This window comes from Lygodium microphyllum, chromosome 9, assembly GCF_053477565.2.
Source record: "Lygodium microphyllum isolate KBCC chromosome 9, Lygodium_microphyllum_v1.1.10, whole genome shotgun sequence".
Lineage (NCBI taxonomy): Eukaryota > Viridiplantae > Streptophyta > Polypodiopsida > Schizaeales > Lygodiaceae > Lygodium > Lygodium microphyllum.
The window spans coordinates 73,654,484-73,672,608 of record NC_141143.1 but is presented as its reverse complement, the minus strand read 5'-3'; the positions used below and the strand labels follow the sequence as shown (position 1 = coordinate 73,672,608).

The 18,125-nt window shown below is 38.6% G+C and overlaps 1 long non-coding RNA gene across 1 annotated transcript; it reads left to right on the top strand.

The window, feature by feature from the left end:
• The first annotated feature begins 15,706 nt into the window (after positions 1 to 15,706).
• Positions 15,707 to 16,696, top strand: LOC148031175 (uncharacterized). The gene is made up of 2 exons (XR_015691856.1): positions 15,707 to 16,048; positions 16,170 to 16,696. It is a non-coding gene; the product is annotated as an uncharacterized LOC148031175 (long non-coding RNA).
• Positions 16,697 to 18,125: the final 1,429 nt, after the last annotated feature.

Sequence of the window (18,125 nt, the reverse complement as noted above, 5' to 3'; positions counted from 1 at the left end):
CCCTAGTAGGTTAGAAGGACAGGATCACTAGCACTACCCTCTAAAATAGCTCTTTACATGCCCAATAATGTCTTCACAAGAGGAGGCGGACAACTACTCAAACCTCCCTAGACATATCTAGCCTAATCTTGGGACTTCATGCCTTGACTACTAGTTCGATACAAGAAAAATTCCCAAAATATACATAATACATTCTGCTTAAGGAAAAAGAACTTGGAAAGGAAATATATCACCTGGACTAGATGCAAAAAACTTCCACGCAGCAATTGGCTCCCTCCAAATGCTCCTTCAACCCAATCTAGTATAGCATTAAAACAAAGAACCATCAAATGCATCCACACCAAACAGACACATGGCCCTCTTGGCATGATCGAATCAACCACAAAGCACATCATTTAGCAACCTATTGTCAAAAGCAAACGCTTGGTCCCCACATAAACCCTGCTGAAACACAAAAATAGACCAACGGGATGGTTGCTTACGCCCTGCACTAAGTGCATCGAATTATTAGCTAAGATCCCTACATAAATGGCAAGGGGAGTCCGATGAATATAATGTTGGATGATCCGATGTGTCCATGAAAGAATAGAAAGACTCATAACCCATACTAACCATCATCAGCCAAAATAGGACATGTTAGTAACAGTCCCGATAGCAACCCTGGGCTGATATCAGCAGACAATTGTAAATCCCCCTCAAGACCATAGTTGAAAAATATATTTTCAATATAGGCATAATTAGCCAAGGAGTATGCAAAGGAATTTCACTACACCGGGGAATCAGTTGGCAAGGCATTGCCTCAAAGATCTCAAGGATGTCCAAAGTTGCACTATGGTATATCCTAAGAATGGGATTCCTCACACTATAGGTCCCATTCAATTGGTTGATCATTAATTGTGAGTTTCCTTTCACCAATAACTAGTAAATACCACCATGTCTAGTTACATTTAGCCCCATAAACAAATCCTTCTATTCCACCATGTTATTAGTAAAAGCAGTTCCTAAATACAATCCCATTTTCAAGACTACTTGACAACGAGGGTCTTTTATGACAACCCCTACACTCACATGCTTAGTAGGTCCATGAGAAACTCCATTAAAATATAATGTATAAACCAAGGTTTCATTTATGTAACCCACCATAATGATCAACCTCCTTGTACTTGTGATAGTCAAAGTCTAACCTAGAGAGGGGGTATAAGACATGTACAATCCCTCCTTCCTCACTAAACTCAATGGGGATGTTAGTAAGAACCCAATGACAATGATGGCAATAGTTTCCAATGTCCCACAAGAAAGATCTGTCCTACTACTCAATGATGTGATAACTCTTATTCCACAGGATCACTTTTCCTTGGTGGTAACACTACTCTAAATATGGATGCTCAAGATAAGGAATGACTTTTCCCGTCCAATAGTCTTGGTACCCTTTGCAAGTTTAAGCTGAATCTTGAAGGACGTGCAAAGGAACCAAGTCTGACGCTAGTCCCTATGCTACATACTAGGGCTTTAGTTTACTAAACTTTACTTTAGTTTTGAACTCTACCCCCTTGCAAATCTGCTAAAAAGGATTGTAAAGCCATTCTTTCCTATACAAACAATCTTATCAGGGCCATTCCACTTAGGTTCTAACATGCCTAGGAATAGCTCACAATAGGTATCATAATATAGGACCAATTGAACCTTGGAAAATTTATACTTCCTAGCATGAAGATTGTGAAGCACTTTCATTCACTTCTTCCAGGCTACTTCTTGATGTAACAAGGCTTGTAATCTAATCTCATCAAGATGTGCAAGGGAAGTGAGTCTTTCTTGAAATGCTTCCTCTTCACCCAAAGAATGGTTTAGAGCAAACCTTATTATCGCAATAGCTCAAGCTCAAAAGGTAAAACACACTCTTCCCCATATAATAATTTGAAAGGGGGTGTGTCCCATACCCCTTTTAAATATCATATTATAAGCCCAAATAGCCACATACAACTTTTTATTCCAATCATGCTTACCTTCAGATATTGTCTTAGATAAAATCTCCATAATATATTTATTGGTACTCTCTACTTGTCTATTCTCTTGCAGGTTATAAGGCATGGTTTTATTGTGTTTAATATGTAGAGCTTCTATCAAAGTCTCAATCAATTTATTCAAAAAATGAGTCCCACAGTCAAACACAAGCTCTTTAGGTGGACCAAAATAGCAAACAATTTGTCCAAAATGAAACTAGCTATCTCCTTGGCAGTATCCTTCATTGTAGTGTGGGCTTCATGCCACTTCGTAAAACAATCTATTGCCACAATGAGATAATGCTTTCATGTAGTGGAAAAAGGATACATAGGTCCAATAAACTCAATGCCCCACTTTTCAAAGGGCAAGGTTACTAGAATGGGGTTTAGTAGCCTCTTACAATTTTCTCTAGCATCTTCTCTCTAACAAATATCACAATTCTTAACATATGTAAAAGCATCCTAGAAAACCATCAGCCACCAATAACTAGCACGTAAAGTTTTATGGGCAGTAAGCTGTCCAGCAAAATGACTCCCACATGTTGAATCATGGCATTCCTCTAAAATGAATGGCACCTCATCAAGTACCACACAACGACGATATACCTCATCCACTCCCCTTTCATAGAAGACACTAACTATAATGGAAAAACGAAGTGCTTGTTACTTAATCTTCCTTTTCTCAAATTTGGAAAGAGTTTTTGTTGAGTAGCATGTGGATAGATAATTTGTAATAGATGTATACCACAATGGGATTGAGACTGCATCAATCTTGCATAGATCTTCACAGTCACTAATATCAACCCACTCTTCCTTAGGCTCACCAAAATCTACTAAACACTCAACAATTTTGTGAAATTTTGGTGGCTTACTTCAAACTCTCGTAAAGAGACTAACCACTTGGCTAAGCAACCATGGGGTTGAAGCTTGTTCAACACTAAGTGTAGACCCTTAGCCTTGGTGAAAAACACCACCTTCTCATAAAGAATGTAATGTTTAAAATTCTTGGGTGGCAAACACTATAGCTAAACATACTTTTTCTAAATAACTATACCAAAGCTCCAAAACGCCTAATTTCGGCTTGCAAAAGCGATCAGATGATAAAGTTGCACTGTAATAACTAATACTACGCCTTGTTGTAGTTATAAAGATATAGAAAACCTCACCCCTTTTTTAAGCTTTTAATACTCACGTTTTGGATAATTCCAACTAAACATCCTCAAATGCCACTACACACGATTCACTCCATTTGAAAACATGGCTATGCACAAGGAGATTCAACATCAAAGGTAATGAGTACTCAACCAATGCATTAATAAACTCATGATAATAGCTCACAGACAAAACAAAGCTATGAACCTCCCTAAGGCTATGGGTGGGCTCATGGCCACAATTACTACTACTTTCTCAGGATAAGTGGCAATGCGAGCTACACTCACAACATGACCCGATAATAAGCCACAAGGAACCCCGAATACACACTTCCGAGGATTTAATGCTATATAGTACCCATGATAATGCTCAAAGAACTTATGTAGAATGATGAGTTGTTTATCACAAATTGTGGTAGCTATGCCCAAATCATCTATAAAAATCTTAAGTTTTTTAAGGGAGATATCGACAAATATCTTGTCAGCCGTTCTTTGCCAAGACCCAAGAGCATTACATAGACCAAACGCCATGATATGGTATGCATAACTTATCCTCCTAACCTATGGCCATCTAATTATAACCCACAAAATAATCCATGAAGGAGTACATTTCTTGCCCTACCAATTGATCTAAAATTTGGTCAATAAAGCGTAGAGGATAGTAGTCCTTTAGTATCCACTTGTTTAGCTCTTTAAAATCTACGCATAGGTGGATTTGATTGTTCTTTTTCTTCCTTATTACAATCAGTAGATCACATTCAATGTGTTCAACACAGGAAAGATTAGAACTGTCAAGTTTCTTAAACACATCAATTCCTCAAAAAGAAGCTCTCTCAACTCAAAAGGCATTTGTCTAACCTTCTACCTTATTGTCTTACTTCCTTGTTTCAATGGAATTGTGTCCACAACAATAGTAGGGGGAATCCCCTTCATTTCATCATAACTCCATGCAAATATATCCCTAAACTCCTATAGGAGTGATAGTTTGCATGCTCATCATCAAATAATATAGTACTGAGTTTGATTGAACAGGGATCATTAGGACTCTCTAGATCCCACTCTATTACATTGGCATTACGTATCTAATCTTTTGCCCCTATATGGCTCATTCAAACACACTCAATAGACCTCCTCCATTGTGGGACCCTCATGAGACTCAATGGAGCTCAAAGTTCTCATGATAGAGGTGCCCTCAAGTGCCTCCCATTTTGTAGTGGGAGGTGGTGCCCTTTCATTCTGTGGGCATTCAAGGTAAACATCCAAATTTGTTTCCTCAACCCACACCCAAAGATCAATCAACCAACTGGAATATTACCAAATTATCAAAGTGTAATATCCATGGTCATCCCAACAACAAACAACTAATAGCTTGGCCTTCTAGCAAATTAGATTACACGGAAGTCAAGAGCACACTCAATGTGTGCTGCTATTACATGTACTTGAGATACTATTCCTTCTGGCTACCTTAAACTATTATCGGCCGCCTTTAACTATCATCAGCCATTTTTAAGATAGTTGCAACATCCTTTTGAATCAGCAAACCAAGCCTCCCTAGTAAGTCCATACTCATGATGTTTATAGACAAGCTTGGGTCTACTACAATACTTTCTATCAAAATGCCATCAATATATGCATGTATCCTAGGGCAGTATTTCTTTGCATGTTCCCACCATTCACTACCCACTTGATTGACACTAGTAGATTCTACAACCCATAACCCATTTGTAGAATTTTCTTGAACTCCTTGCGAATATTAGGTGACAACTATATCAATTGTAGCAAGTTCACATCTGGCTTGAATTCACATAGATCATTTGCCAGGTCGAACTCACGAAAGTTTACAACAACCTATTTTTCTTGCCATACCATCCTCTCTTTTGGTTTTCTAATAGCCTTAACAACTTTCTTCGCTTTTGACTTATGCTTGCTCTTGACCATAGGCTTCTATAAAACATCTTCAAATTTAAGAAGACTCACCTAGGTATTAGTATTTGCAATCTTCTTATCAACCCTGATAGGTTTAAGGGTAGCTTTGCTTGTACTAGGGTTATCATTCTAAACCTCTCTCTTTTTCTGGCCCCTAGTGACCACACTTACATGGTTAGATGTTGTGTTCACATCAATTGGAAGTGCCTCTACTAGACTAATCCCACTAGATGCTTCCTTTAGGGTGGCTTTTCTAATTTGCAATATTTTCTTAGGGACTTCCCCTTGAGGATTCGCATCATTTGAGTGATGATTCACTCTCTTGGGTTATTGATTGTGCCTTGATGAAGTGAACTAACTCTAGTCTAGCATGAATTGGCAATATGTCCTAACTTTCCACATATATCACACTTCACATGAGGGAAATTTTGTGGGAGGTACTGAGCACCATACCACTTACAACAAAATCTTGATGGACCACCCTCTTCAAGGCATTGATTTCCTATTAAGTTTTGATGCTTCTTCAAGAAGTTTATGTCTATGAATATTTATATATATTGTCAGTTATCATGTTAGTATAATGCTTTATCATGTCCTTGATTTCCCCAAGAATATTTGATGCATTAGACTCATAACCGTAATCATCCAATTGGCATCCCAAAGGCTTAACCACTTAGTTAGGTATTGATGGGGCTGATTAATTGGCATTACATTGGGATTCGTCATTTAGCTTCAACTATTTAATGGGCCCATTTGGCTAGACATTGGCATAGTAGCATTACAAGGAGCTGGAAACATAGGTATATTTTGCATGTGCCTCCTCTTCCATTAGGGTTTGTTATAGGTTTACTTATTGCATCTTGACCTCTACTAGCTGTAAATAATGCCAAATTATTGTTGGGACCTAGACTTGAATAGAGATTTACCCTAGATGCATAGGCCACTTGTAATCATGACTCTATCTCCTCTGCTCCTATAATGGCAATATCTATATTAGCGAGAAGAACACTACTAAATTGCACTTGGAAATTGAAATCTAGTCCATATAGGAATTATAATAGTTGGGCATCAGGTGGAATGGGAATAGACGCTCACAATTTGTGAAACACCGCCTTCAACTTCTTGGCATAAACTTAAGTATTCTCATTAGACTCTTGACTTGTTAAATTCAAAACATGCAACCAATATTGACCAACACTCTCAAGGGAAAACTCTCTTTGAAAGTCTACATAAAGTAGATCTATCATAGTTATGGTTCCAGCTTCCAAGCCATGATACCATGCTATAGCTCTTCCTTTTAAAGTCGTATTAAATAACATCATAAGATGTCCTTCATTCCGAATCCGTCAATGGAAAAAACCAAGCACTAGAAAATTCACCATTCATGTAGGTATTGCAATTGGTTGTGCCTTCATAATGATTAGGTTTACTCTAGGGGTTGTATGGGGGGGTTACACTCCCACTCACAGTAGATTGACTTTTCAGGGAAAGGGGATGCTAGAGCTCCCTCCTCCCCCAAACAGACTAATTGGAATATTAATTGGGTCAATAGGACCTCTCACTCTTAGGATATTGGATTTTTGTGCTTAGGAGAATATCTCCTAAGGATCTGTGCTCTCCATCTAGCCTTTTCAAACATCTAACTGGAATATTAATTGGGTCAATAGGACCTCTCACTCTTAGTGATATTGAATTTTTGTGCTTAGGAGAATATCTCCTAAGGATCTGTGCTCTCCATCTAGCCTTTTCAGCTCTTTCTTGATGTTGAATCTCAATTAGACGGTTTCTATAAGGATATATTGGATCTATCTCGAAACTTTTTGGATACACTAACTAGCTAGGTCCCTATTAGCCCAGATTCAAAAACTACCACTTATTAGTAGCTCCTAGCAAACACACCACTTGTCGCGACCAAAAATGATCGAACAGTGGCTCTAAGGCTCTAGTTGGGGGCTCCTACACACATCGAACAAACCCCACAAGCTTGTGGTTAGGAGCGTCTAGATGCTACGAAGTGATTTGTCTAACCAATGTATTTGTAGATATGAGTTTTAAACTCTAGTCCAATGTACTACCCAGCCGACTCCAACCAAAGGGAGTATCCCAAGGGGAGTATCTCCTACTTTCCAAGGATTGGCCCTAGGATGCGCCATCTCCAAATGTAACAAAATCCTCTCATGATGTATCTAAAAATCAATGAATGTTTGAACCTCACATAACATCTCCCTAAAGATCACCATGCTACCCTACAACAAAGAAACCTCACACCCTCAGCATTGGTCACAAATTAGGCATACAAGTGCTATGCATCTAGGAGTTTTCCTTTTTATATCATGCTTTTAACTATAAATCCAACAAGCGTCATGTGAAAACAATCTTTTTTTCTCTAACGTTATGCTGTGTTGCAAAGGGATAGTACACAGGCTAACCCATACTACTATTCCTCTTCAAAATTAAATAAATCAAAGCCTATATGCCATAATATACAATTAAAGCATAATTTATTCAAATCTGATATATTTTCAATCCTTTTTTCCTTATCGCTTAGGTTTTGCTTTCGTACATAAGTGTCAAAGAGTTTTGTCATTACTTTTTGTATAAATAAGCAGTAAATATACACTTTATATATATGGAGGTAGATTGAAAAAAATCCTCATGCACTATCGTCATTATACATCCATACAAACTTTCTTAATTTTTTATAATTTTTAGTATATTAAAACTAACATTCTCATTATTTTTTCTTTAAAAAGATTATTTTTATAGTTTTAATTTATTTAAAAATAAATTATTTATTTTTCTTAAATTTTTAATATATGTGATTAGTATGAACTATGGTCCATTAGCATATCGATTATTATTGCATGTGAACAACATTGAACCCTCAAAATCCAACAAAATCTCCATTTTCACATTGAACACCATATTGGGGAATATGGGAATTTCCCATAAATTTGGGACATATAGTCAAATCTTTAGATTTGTCATAACTTGAACACTATAACTCCAAATTGAGCATTCCTCAATAGATTCCATTTCTAAAGTGCTTTCCAATGATAGGTCACATCATATGGTTTTGAGAAACTTATGGGCATGTTATCCGTGTGCCACCTTTTTAGTATTCAAAAAATGGGAATTGGGAGATTCCCAAACTCACTAATATTGTGTTATTAAATCTTGCAACTCGAGTTTTGTAATTTTAATCTTTTTTACGTAAATGACTGAAAGTGATTGATTTTTTTATGTTTTCATACATTAGCAAACAAGACTCAAGCATTTTCAACCATTTTTCACAATCGACAAAAAAGATACAACATAATTTGAAATAAATCGTCACTTATACTACATCCCTCTCATGTGATGCATTGTATTTCAAAAAATGGAGCCATTGATGCTATCACACAGCCGCTAATGCTACCTTTGTGCTTCCTCACTCCATTCCTTGCATCTTATCATGATCTAATATCCATTTTCCCTCATCCTCTTAGCCTATACAGACATGAATTATGGTGAGAGAGAAAGAGGATAAAGAAAGACTAAAATTTGAACTTCCAATTGAATTTATCATTTCTCACACTTATTGTAGTGATTGGAGGCAAAAAATTGCATGAATCCATGACCCAAGCTATTCCTCATGATTCAAATGGATGGAAATTCACATTGTTTGGGCCATGAAGGGGTGCACCAAAAAATGCACCCCTCTATTACATTTAGTTTTTGTGCATGGGTAGCTTCATGGCATAAAAAATGATTACCCTAGTGGTTGTGATTTTGGGAATCACCACAATGTGGAAAATTCAGTGGTTAATGAGTCACGTGTTCATAATATTGTTGTTTTTTATCCCCAAAATGGTGGATTGTGCTCCATTTTACATGCTTTGCCTACAATAGATGTTCACCCAGCAACATCGGTACTGTTATTTCAAGAGCCGGATGTGCATTCCATGGGAAGTTTTTCTGAAATGTGTGAGAGGTCTTTAGCTAAGTTGTGGAGATGAGAGACTCGGGTGCAAGGGTCAGTTTTGTTTGGAAGGCACTACTATCAAAATGGAAAAGTAATGTTGCCACCATTGCAACATCCACCACAGCCATTGCATGATTTGTTGCATGGTATGCACCCTCAGAGTAGGATATTTAAAAATAACATACAAGCATACAACAGTGCTCTTGCATTTGTATCACTCGGAGCTAATGTTGACGAGCTGTCTCTTCTTGGGAATGGTTACTGGTGCACAAATCGGATGCTGGATGCACATGTAGTGAGCGCCGAAAGGTCCCCAAGAACAAAAGAACTCTACTTTAACTCAAAAATCAGGAAGGTAGACTTGCACAACATGAGGCAAAAAGACCAATTGGGTACAATCTCCCCGCATGCCTTCTGTGAGCACTCCACAAGACATGTATTTATAAATGTATTCATCTCAAAGCTAAAAAATAGCCCAATTTTACAAATAAGCATGCTTTAGCTTTTGTGTTTGCTTTTGTCCAAATAAAGAATAAAGCAGTTGGGCAGCCCAAGAGTCGGGCTGTGCCCAAATACAATGTCCAATAATAAAAAATTTAAACCATGTACCCATGCGTATACAAAATAATAAATATTTGTCAAACGCTTCAATAAATAAGCGCGCCTAAATAAATATTAGCGCTAGCCTTTAATGATAAGAAGCGCACCCATCAAAAGTGATAATTTTTTCTAGATAATTTGAATACATGCTATCGCCCACTGCTTCCCAATGCCACTGCCGCCTGCTATACACATCAACTAAAGCATTCACAATTGTTAGAAAATAATAAAATTAAACCGACAAAAGTGAATACCTAGCAGTCTTTAGCTACAAAATAAATAAATAGGTTGGAACTCTGTCCTAACCTTAATTTAATACGAGTGCACTCTAAAATCATAAACGTCCATTAATTTAAATATGTATTTTGCGGAATCACCCGTTGTGGAGTCACCCACGTGCACATTAAATTAATCATGACATCCGAAAAGGACAACCGTCCCCGTCAACTTCTCACACAAGGAATCCACTTTATATACGAGCCCTGGCAAATAAATATAGTTTTACAGAATCCACCGCAAAACCTCACGGAATCCACTATGGTCTCATGGAATCCACCATGGAATATGCCTCTTGGCATGAGTTACACCTTTAGAGTACATGGCTATGTTTACCACTGTATAGATACTTTGCTTCTTGATGTGCAACATCAACAAAGGCCAAGATTTGCACAACTCTATGTTTATGATGCCGAGCATGAGTTGCTTAATAGGCTGGGGGTTATACATGATTTATTACTAAATTTGCTAAGGGAGCTTCAATGTATGATACATCGACAAAATATATATGCACAAGCTTTTAGGTTTGTGGGTTTGAACTGCAAAATAATCCCGTGCAAGAACTAAGAATGAGCATTTTTTGTATTCAAAGAACCAGTAAACAATACTCTACTCCTGCAGCAATTGAGGTTACATCTATCATGTCAGGGCGGCAGGGTGACGAGGATACTCTTGATTGTCAGGATATTCATGTTTACACTCGAGGTGGTTGATGTGTTGCTATTTCAAACTTGCATATAGCATATATGCCAATGCTATATGTCCTCCTTTTTCCTATGGGAGATGATGGTTGGCATGTAAAGGTTCCCTACATTAATGTCAATGTTCTTGTTAACATATATGAATTTTCCAATAAAAATTGTGCTACCCAAATGCAATTTTATGCATTTACTCTTCAAGTGTGTGAAGATACAGAGGTGAGCATATTGCGCGGTGGTCGGCTATTGCAACAATTTATTATTAATGCTTATTGTAGTATAGAGCAGTGTAGGTTAACTTGGTGTTGCCAAAATCAATCAATGTTGCTATCGGAGGCCTACAAAGGCCTAGCAAACATGGTGGGGGCAAATGATAATAGCAGATTGTTGGTGCCTCTATTGGCACAAGGATAGTTTTACCATCGTCACTCACGGGTGGGCCAAGGCACATGTATCAATTATATCAGGATGCCATGACTATAGTGTGATTCAAGGGAAAACCTGAGCTTTTTATAACAATGACATGCAATCCAAAGTGGTTGGATATAACTAATACTTTGTTGCCTGGGCAAAGTGCTTATGACCATCCAGTTTTGGCTGCTCGCATGTTTCATAAAAAACATGCTGATTTAATGTACACATGTTGCGGAAGGATCTCTTTGGAAAGGTTACATTCTATGTTACAGTGATTAAATTTCAAAAGAGGGGGCTACCACATTCTCATACTTTGCTAATTTTAGAGCCGTCTTTCAAATCTTCTGAAGCATGTCACTACGATAGGCTGATTTGTGCTAAATTGCCAGACAGAGTTAAGTTTCTAGCCTTATTTGAGACAATTTCAAAGTGTAATATTCATGGCCCTTGTGAAGGATTTAACCCCAAGAGTCCCTGTATGGATAAGGGTAGATGTACTAAAGACTACCCGTGAAAATTAGTGGAGATGACAACGGTTGATAGTTTTGGCTATCCCATTTATTGAAACGAGATGATGGAAACTTTGTGATCATAAATGGTAATGTTATTGATAATCAATGGATTGTTCCATATAATCCTTTCTTGAGTAAGAAATACAATGCACACATAAATGTGGAGGTGACCTTGATAGTTTCAGTTGTTAAGTATTTGTATAAGTATGTGTACAACGGGCATGACCATGCAATCGTCAAATTTTCTTTTGGGGTTGATTCAGCACGGAATGGTTGCGATGCTTACGAGGTGGACAAGATTCAAAGTTATTTGGATGCATGATATGTTTCTGCCTTTGAGTCATGTTGGTGGATCTATGATTATGCATTACACGATGAAAAGCATGATATACAACGTTTGCAGGCTTAATTACCTGGTGATAACTATGTGGTGTTTCGAGATACAAATAGTATACCAGATGTTGTGTAGAATGAAGACCTTCAAAAAACTACTCTTACTGAATGGTTTGTGTGCAATCACATTCATCCAGAGGCTACGACTATTCACTATTAGGACTTTCCAGTGTATTGGGCGTGGAATGCATGATATAAGATGTGGACTAGGAGGAAGAGTGGGAATACATATGGTCGGATGTATTTTGTGGTGCCTACCAGTGGTGATATCTAATATTTGCATATGCTTTTAACAAAGTGTCGGGGATGTACTTCTTTTGAAGATCTGAATACTGTTGATAATGTGATCTATGATGCTTTTAGGGATACTTGCATTGCAAGGGGCATGTTGGAGAGTGATGATGAATATGTTGTATGCTTAGAAGAAGCTGCCTCTGTGCAAACCGGTGCTCAACTCCGTACTTTGTTTGTTGCAATTTTGGTCTTCTGTGAGCCAGCTCGACCTGGCCATCTATGGGAAAGATTTTTGGTGCCAATGGTAGAGGATATCATGTATAGATTGCAGTTACAACACGTGCATGCCTCTCTTGGTGTTCTACAGCATGAGGCATCTAACATGGCTTTGTTACATCTACAAGATCTTTTGTGCCAAGTAGGGCAAAGACTCTCTAATTTTGATGGGTTGCCTAAACCTCATCAACCTATTGAGATATCGAGCTCCACTCGTGATATGCCAAGGTGACCGTTGTGCATTTATGTCACCGACGTGTCAGTTGCAGATGCGGTTGGTACACCGCCCATGAATAATAGCTAGATGATAGCTATCCTTATCTACTCTAGTTCGTGGCTCAGTTAGTATGCCACCTTAGTTAGTTGTCTTTGGTTTGAAACCCATATATAGGGTTCTTCTATTTCTTTGTATGAGAGTTCTTTTGGCTTACACAACTAAGAAGAGAAAAACTGTTTTCAGCCTCCACCTCTGTGTGTATTCCCCCATTGTGCAAGCAAGAAAGCTACAAGTGAGACTCCTTCCTTCTCTTCCACAATCTTGACACAACCAAACTCACAACTACATGCTAACCCTCTTTTGCAAGATGAATATGCATACAATACATTGGAACAACGTAGGGTTTTTGAATCCATGGAGGGAATGTTGAATGAGGGACAAAGAATTGCCTTTAGTGTAGTTATGGAGGCTGTTGACACCGATACAAGGGATATATTCTTTTTGGATGGTCCTAGTGGGTCTGGGAAGACTTTCCCGTATAAATATTTACTTGTGAAGGTGTGCAATGGTGGCCATATAGCACTATCAACATCATCATGTGGCATTGTTGCCTTGCTTTTACCAGGTGGTCGTATAACTTACTCACAATTTAAAATCCCAGTAGAATTAAATAATCGATCCACCTGCAACATTCCTGTTCAAAGTGACCTTGCTTGGTTATTGAGATAGTTAAGCCTTATTTAGTGGGATGAGGCTCCTATGACCCATCGATATGCCTTTGAAGCGGTTGATAGAACTCTAAGAGATGTTATGAGTTGTGATAAGCCATTTGGTGGAAAATTTGTTTTGTTTGGAGGGGATTTTAGGCAGGTCTTGCCGGGTGTGGTAAAGGGAACATGCGAGGATATTGTTAATGTTGCATTGTGTTACTCTGATTTGTGGCATTACATAAGGGTGCTAAGGCTATCTGGGAATATGAGAGTGTCATAGGGGATGGAGTGGGTATTATCGAAAGTTTTGATAAGTTGTGTATTCCACCTAGCATGGTGTTGAAAGGGTAGTCTATCGAAACCTTGATTGGTAGTGTCTACAGTGACGTGTCCAATGTGGGTGACTACACATTGTATCTTAGTGAGTGGGCTATACTTGCCTTGAAGAATACAGAGGTGGCTACTTTGAATGATCATGCATTGCAACTGATGCAAGGGGAGGTCATGCAGTATTATACTGCATATTCGATTTCAAAGACTGCTGACTCATTTTTGTACTTAGTTGAGTATTTAAATACATTGGACCTTGGAGGTGGATTTCCTCCTCATTTATTGTTGCTGAAGATAAATGCACCTATTATTCTTCTTAGAAACCTAAACCTAGGAAGGGGTATGTGTAATGGTACGCGGTTGATATGTAGAGCTTTCAATAGGAAAGTGAGAGATATTGAGATAATAACAGGGGCAAATGTGGGCGAATGAGTTTTTATTCCCCGGATTACTTTTACTTCCAATGCTATAAAATTGCCATTTACTATGAAACGGAGGCAGTTTTCCATCCAGTTGGCATTCGCTATGACAATCAACAAGTCACAGGGACATACTCTATCCATTGTTGGGCTTTATCTAAAGGCACTAGTATTTACACATGGTCAGTTGTATGTTGCATTTTCAAGGATAAAATCTTCACATGGTGTGAAAGTCCTACTGGGTGAAAATGATGGAGATATGACCAAGAACATTGTATATTAGGATGTTCTTCGAAAGGTGCAGTAATGTACATTGCTTTCTTTGCGGAGATATAGTTATTGACCACCATGTAGGGACACTGGTTTTGCATATATGTGAATTACTCTCTGTGCCCTGTTTGGTTATCATATACTCTCTTGGAAGTAAATTATTTTTCATATTTCACTATTTTTTAACTTTTGCATATGCTTCCCTAGAGTGGCATTATTACCCGGCTTCTGACTATCAGAAGGAGCTATAGTGTATGTTGCGCACAATAACGAGTGATGATATCATAAGAAGGAAAACTTGCAAGGGTCATCGATCATTTATATGATCATGTTAATATTGATATCAAGCTCCTAGTTTTTATTGAAGTTGTACATTTTGGATACATACAATGTTTTTGGGTGCATATGTATGAGGTTGACCATAAGAAGAGATTTCAATGCTCTCATACTGATAAGATACCGAGGCATTGGCTTTATAAGTATGGGTTCAAGGATTTGGGTTGTTTTGTGACGCTGCATCAACGTTTGTCAGTACCTACTAAATGGTTCACAAATGTTCAACCAGGTATTATTAGTTGTTCCACGTACTTATATTGTGATATTTGTTCCAATGCAAGTGGTAAAGAGAGAGGTAGGACTATTACATCGCCCATGCGATTGCCAATGAAAATTGTGGAATCATTCATTGCTTTGTCTTCTCATGTTTTGCTCAAGGAGGAAGATTTTGTTAATGATTCCTCAAAGAAGAGGAAGCTTTCTTTCTATTAGGCATCTTGGAGACATTGCCTTTTTTGTTGGCATCGGTCATTTGCTTGTGGTGCTTGGAAACACTCAGGTGCCTTATACTTGGCCTTCATGGCTTCATTTTGACTAGGTCTCTTATAGAAATTCTTTTTCTGGTGCTTGGTCTTAGTCTCGATTATGACCCGTTTCAATATAACGTTGTTGTTTCTAAGTATCGTGCAAAGCAAGAATGTGATTCCTTACATTGATGTCGAGAGGAAAGTTTGTGAGTATGGTGCATGGAAGAGATTGTTTCTGTGTTTGGCATTCTGTGTTACAAATTTTAAAAACTACATTTAGTTTTAAGTTTGGAGAGAGAGAGAGAGAGAGAGAGAGAGAGATAAAACATCTTGGAAAATGAAGAGGGGAAATTGGAGGGAGAAAGAGGAGAAATGGATTATTGAGCAAAGTTGCCGTGCAATTCGCATGACAGAATGCTAGTATATATGAGGGAACGATGCTTTCCCTGTACTTATGAAGAGATGAAAAGGGTTGTGCCATCTCTTTGCTTTTGCGAGGCTACTTAAGTAGAAGGAATCTATGTTGACATTTACTCTTGGAATGTGATTGTCACATGCAACTATTATTTTGCTAGAGGTATTGTGCTTTCTAAGGTTTTGAACAAGTCTCTTGCTTGTTGGCAATGTTTTCTTTTGCAAGGTACTATTTATCAAGAGGACATTTAAACATATGGTTAGGTAAGAAACATTCTCGATAGCCTCTGTTTCTCGCCCAAATGAAAGCGTGATGAGCAAGTCACGAGAATGATATTTAGCTCGCACACTCTAGATCACCTGGTAATCTCAGCAAACGGCAGGGATCTGTGGGGCAGACGGAGGGAAGGCAAAGCTCGCGAAGCTACAGAAGAGGAGAAGGCAGGGCTTTCTCTTTCTCTCTCTCTCTCTCTCTCTCTCTCTCTCTCTCTCTCTCTCTCACACACACACGCACACACACACATCCATTTCTGAGAAGAGGTTCGTGTTGTGTGTTTCGCAGATCATAGCAAGATGGGAGGCGGATCGAAGCAGAGCAGCTACTCTTACAAGGGCTCCGGGACCAACTCCCAGGGCAACCACTACTGCTCGCGGGACTATGGCCCTTCTGCCCCAAACCCTAACTCATACCACTACTCCAACAGCAACGGCTCCTACTACTACTCCAACCCTGATGGCTCCACCTACTACAACAACGGCAACGGATCTGCTACCTACACCCCTCCTCCCTCCCGGAAGTGATCCTGAGCCGCCCCCATTCTGCAGCATCCTGATGTACCTCTCCGGAGTCCATAGAACATGCCTGGTCCTATGGAGTCTATAGTAAATAAATGGGTGCATGGGGGATGATCTCCGATCATAGGTGTATGTGCACGAGGGATGGTCTCCGGCTCACTCGTGCTTTGCTGTATAGTGTTCTGGTTCAATACATGTAAAATGTGTGCACGAGGGATGATCTCCGTCTCTCTTGTGCTCTGCTATATAGTGTTCTGGTTCAACATATGTAATATAACACTTGCGTATCATGTAGCTAGTCCCCATTGTTACCCTTCCGCTTAATTGTCCGTGTGGTCTGAAGTCCTGCACAACAATTATCATGTGTGCGTCTTGATAGCTCCGTTACTGTAACAAGAACTTGCCGCTGCTGCTCTGTTATGGTGCGGGGATATCTCTACATCGATGCTACCATGGTAATGGTTTATTAGCAATTATGCGAGCACGTGCAAGCTCATTTATTTACTTTGTCTTGAGTTGCCAATCTCAATATAATCTGGATCAATTTATAATTTAACACTAAAATGCATCGGTTTTTGCAATTTGAAAGCGGGGTTATACTTGCCTTTTCTTGAATTCTGTACCAAACACAAAAGGCCAATACCTTGAGTAGCTTGGACACTCTTAGAAGCTCATTGGATAGCAATCTCCACAAAAACATACTCGTCTTGTTGGAGCGTGTCTTCCTTGAGACTCTTGAGCCCTTTTCTCCATGTGGCCATTTCAGCTAATGGTAATTGCTTGAGCTAGGTTGTTTATGTTTGTGTGGTTACTTGGAAAGATGGGTGATTGGTTTCTCTAGACTTCTTGCATTGCCCTTTTTGGTTGAGTGAGATAACCAAATATGCTTAGTCAAAGCAATGGCTCTTGAATAACTTGGGATTGCCCCATCTTTGTACAAAGCATCAATCCAAGCTTCTCCACAACCCCATGAGGTTTTCGACTAGCCCTTTATCAAGATAAGCCACACTTGTGGTCTTCTTGAATTCTTTTCATAATTCCCACAAGCAATCTCATATAGTTCATTTGCACATGCTCCAAGCCATGTCGTTTGTTTAGCCACATTTGTTGTAAGAGTAGACCATGAGATTTGAGCCATTAGTTTTCTTTTCTCTATTGACGAAATGAAGTTTTTGTATGGTTTTCTAATTTACTAGTAAGAACATTTTGCTAAAGGCAAGTGTTGAATTCATGAAGACAATGGTAGAAGTCAAGATAGAATTTACCACTAGTAATCTCATAAGTTGAAATGTCTTACCACAAGTAATCTCATAGAGTTTATTTGCAGATTTTCCAAGCCATGTTGTTTGTTTAGCCATATTTGTTGTAAGTGTAGATCGTGAAATTTGAGCCAAGCCATTTGTTTTCTTTTCTCTATAGAGTAGACTAGCATTATGAGACATCAATGTTGATAGGGATCACCTATCCTTATGGGACATTCCATATATCTAAGAACTTTCTCTATTTTGATTGTTATTAAGCCATTTGCAAGTATCCATTGTTGCAAGTCCTCAAAGGTGGGGCACTAGCTTTGTTTTGGATGTGCTTATTTTGGAGAGAGATATTGGTGGATGTCTCAATACATAATCATCAAATCTTTAAGTCTCCTTTTTTGTTTTGACTATGTTAGCATTGTTGGCAATGATTAGTTACACGATATATTGATTTCCAATTGGCATGGGTA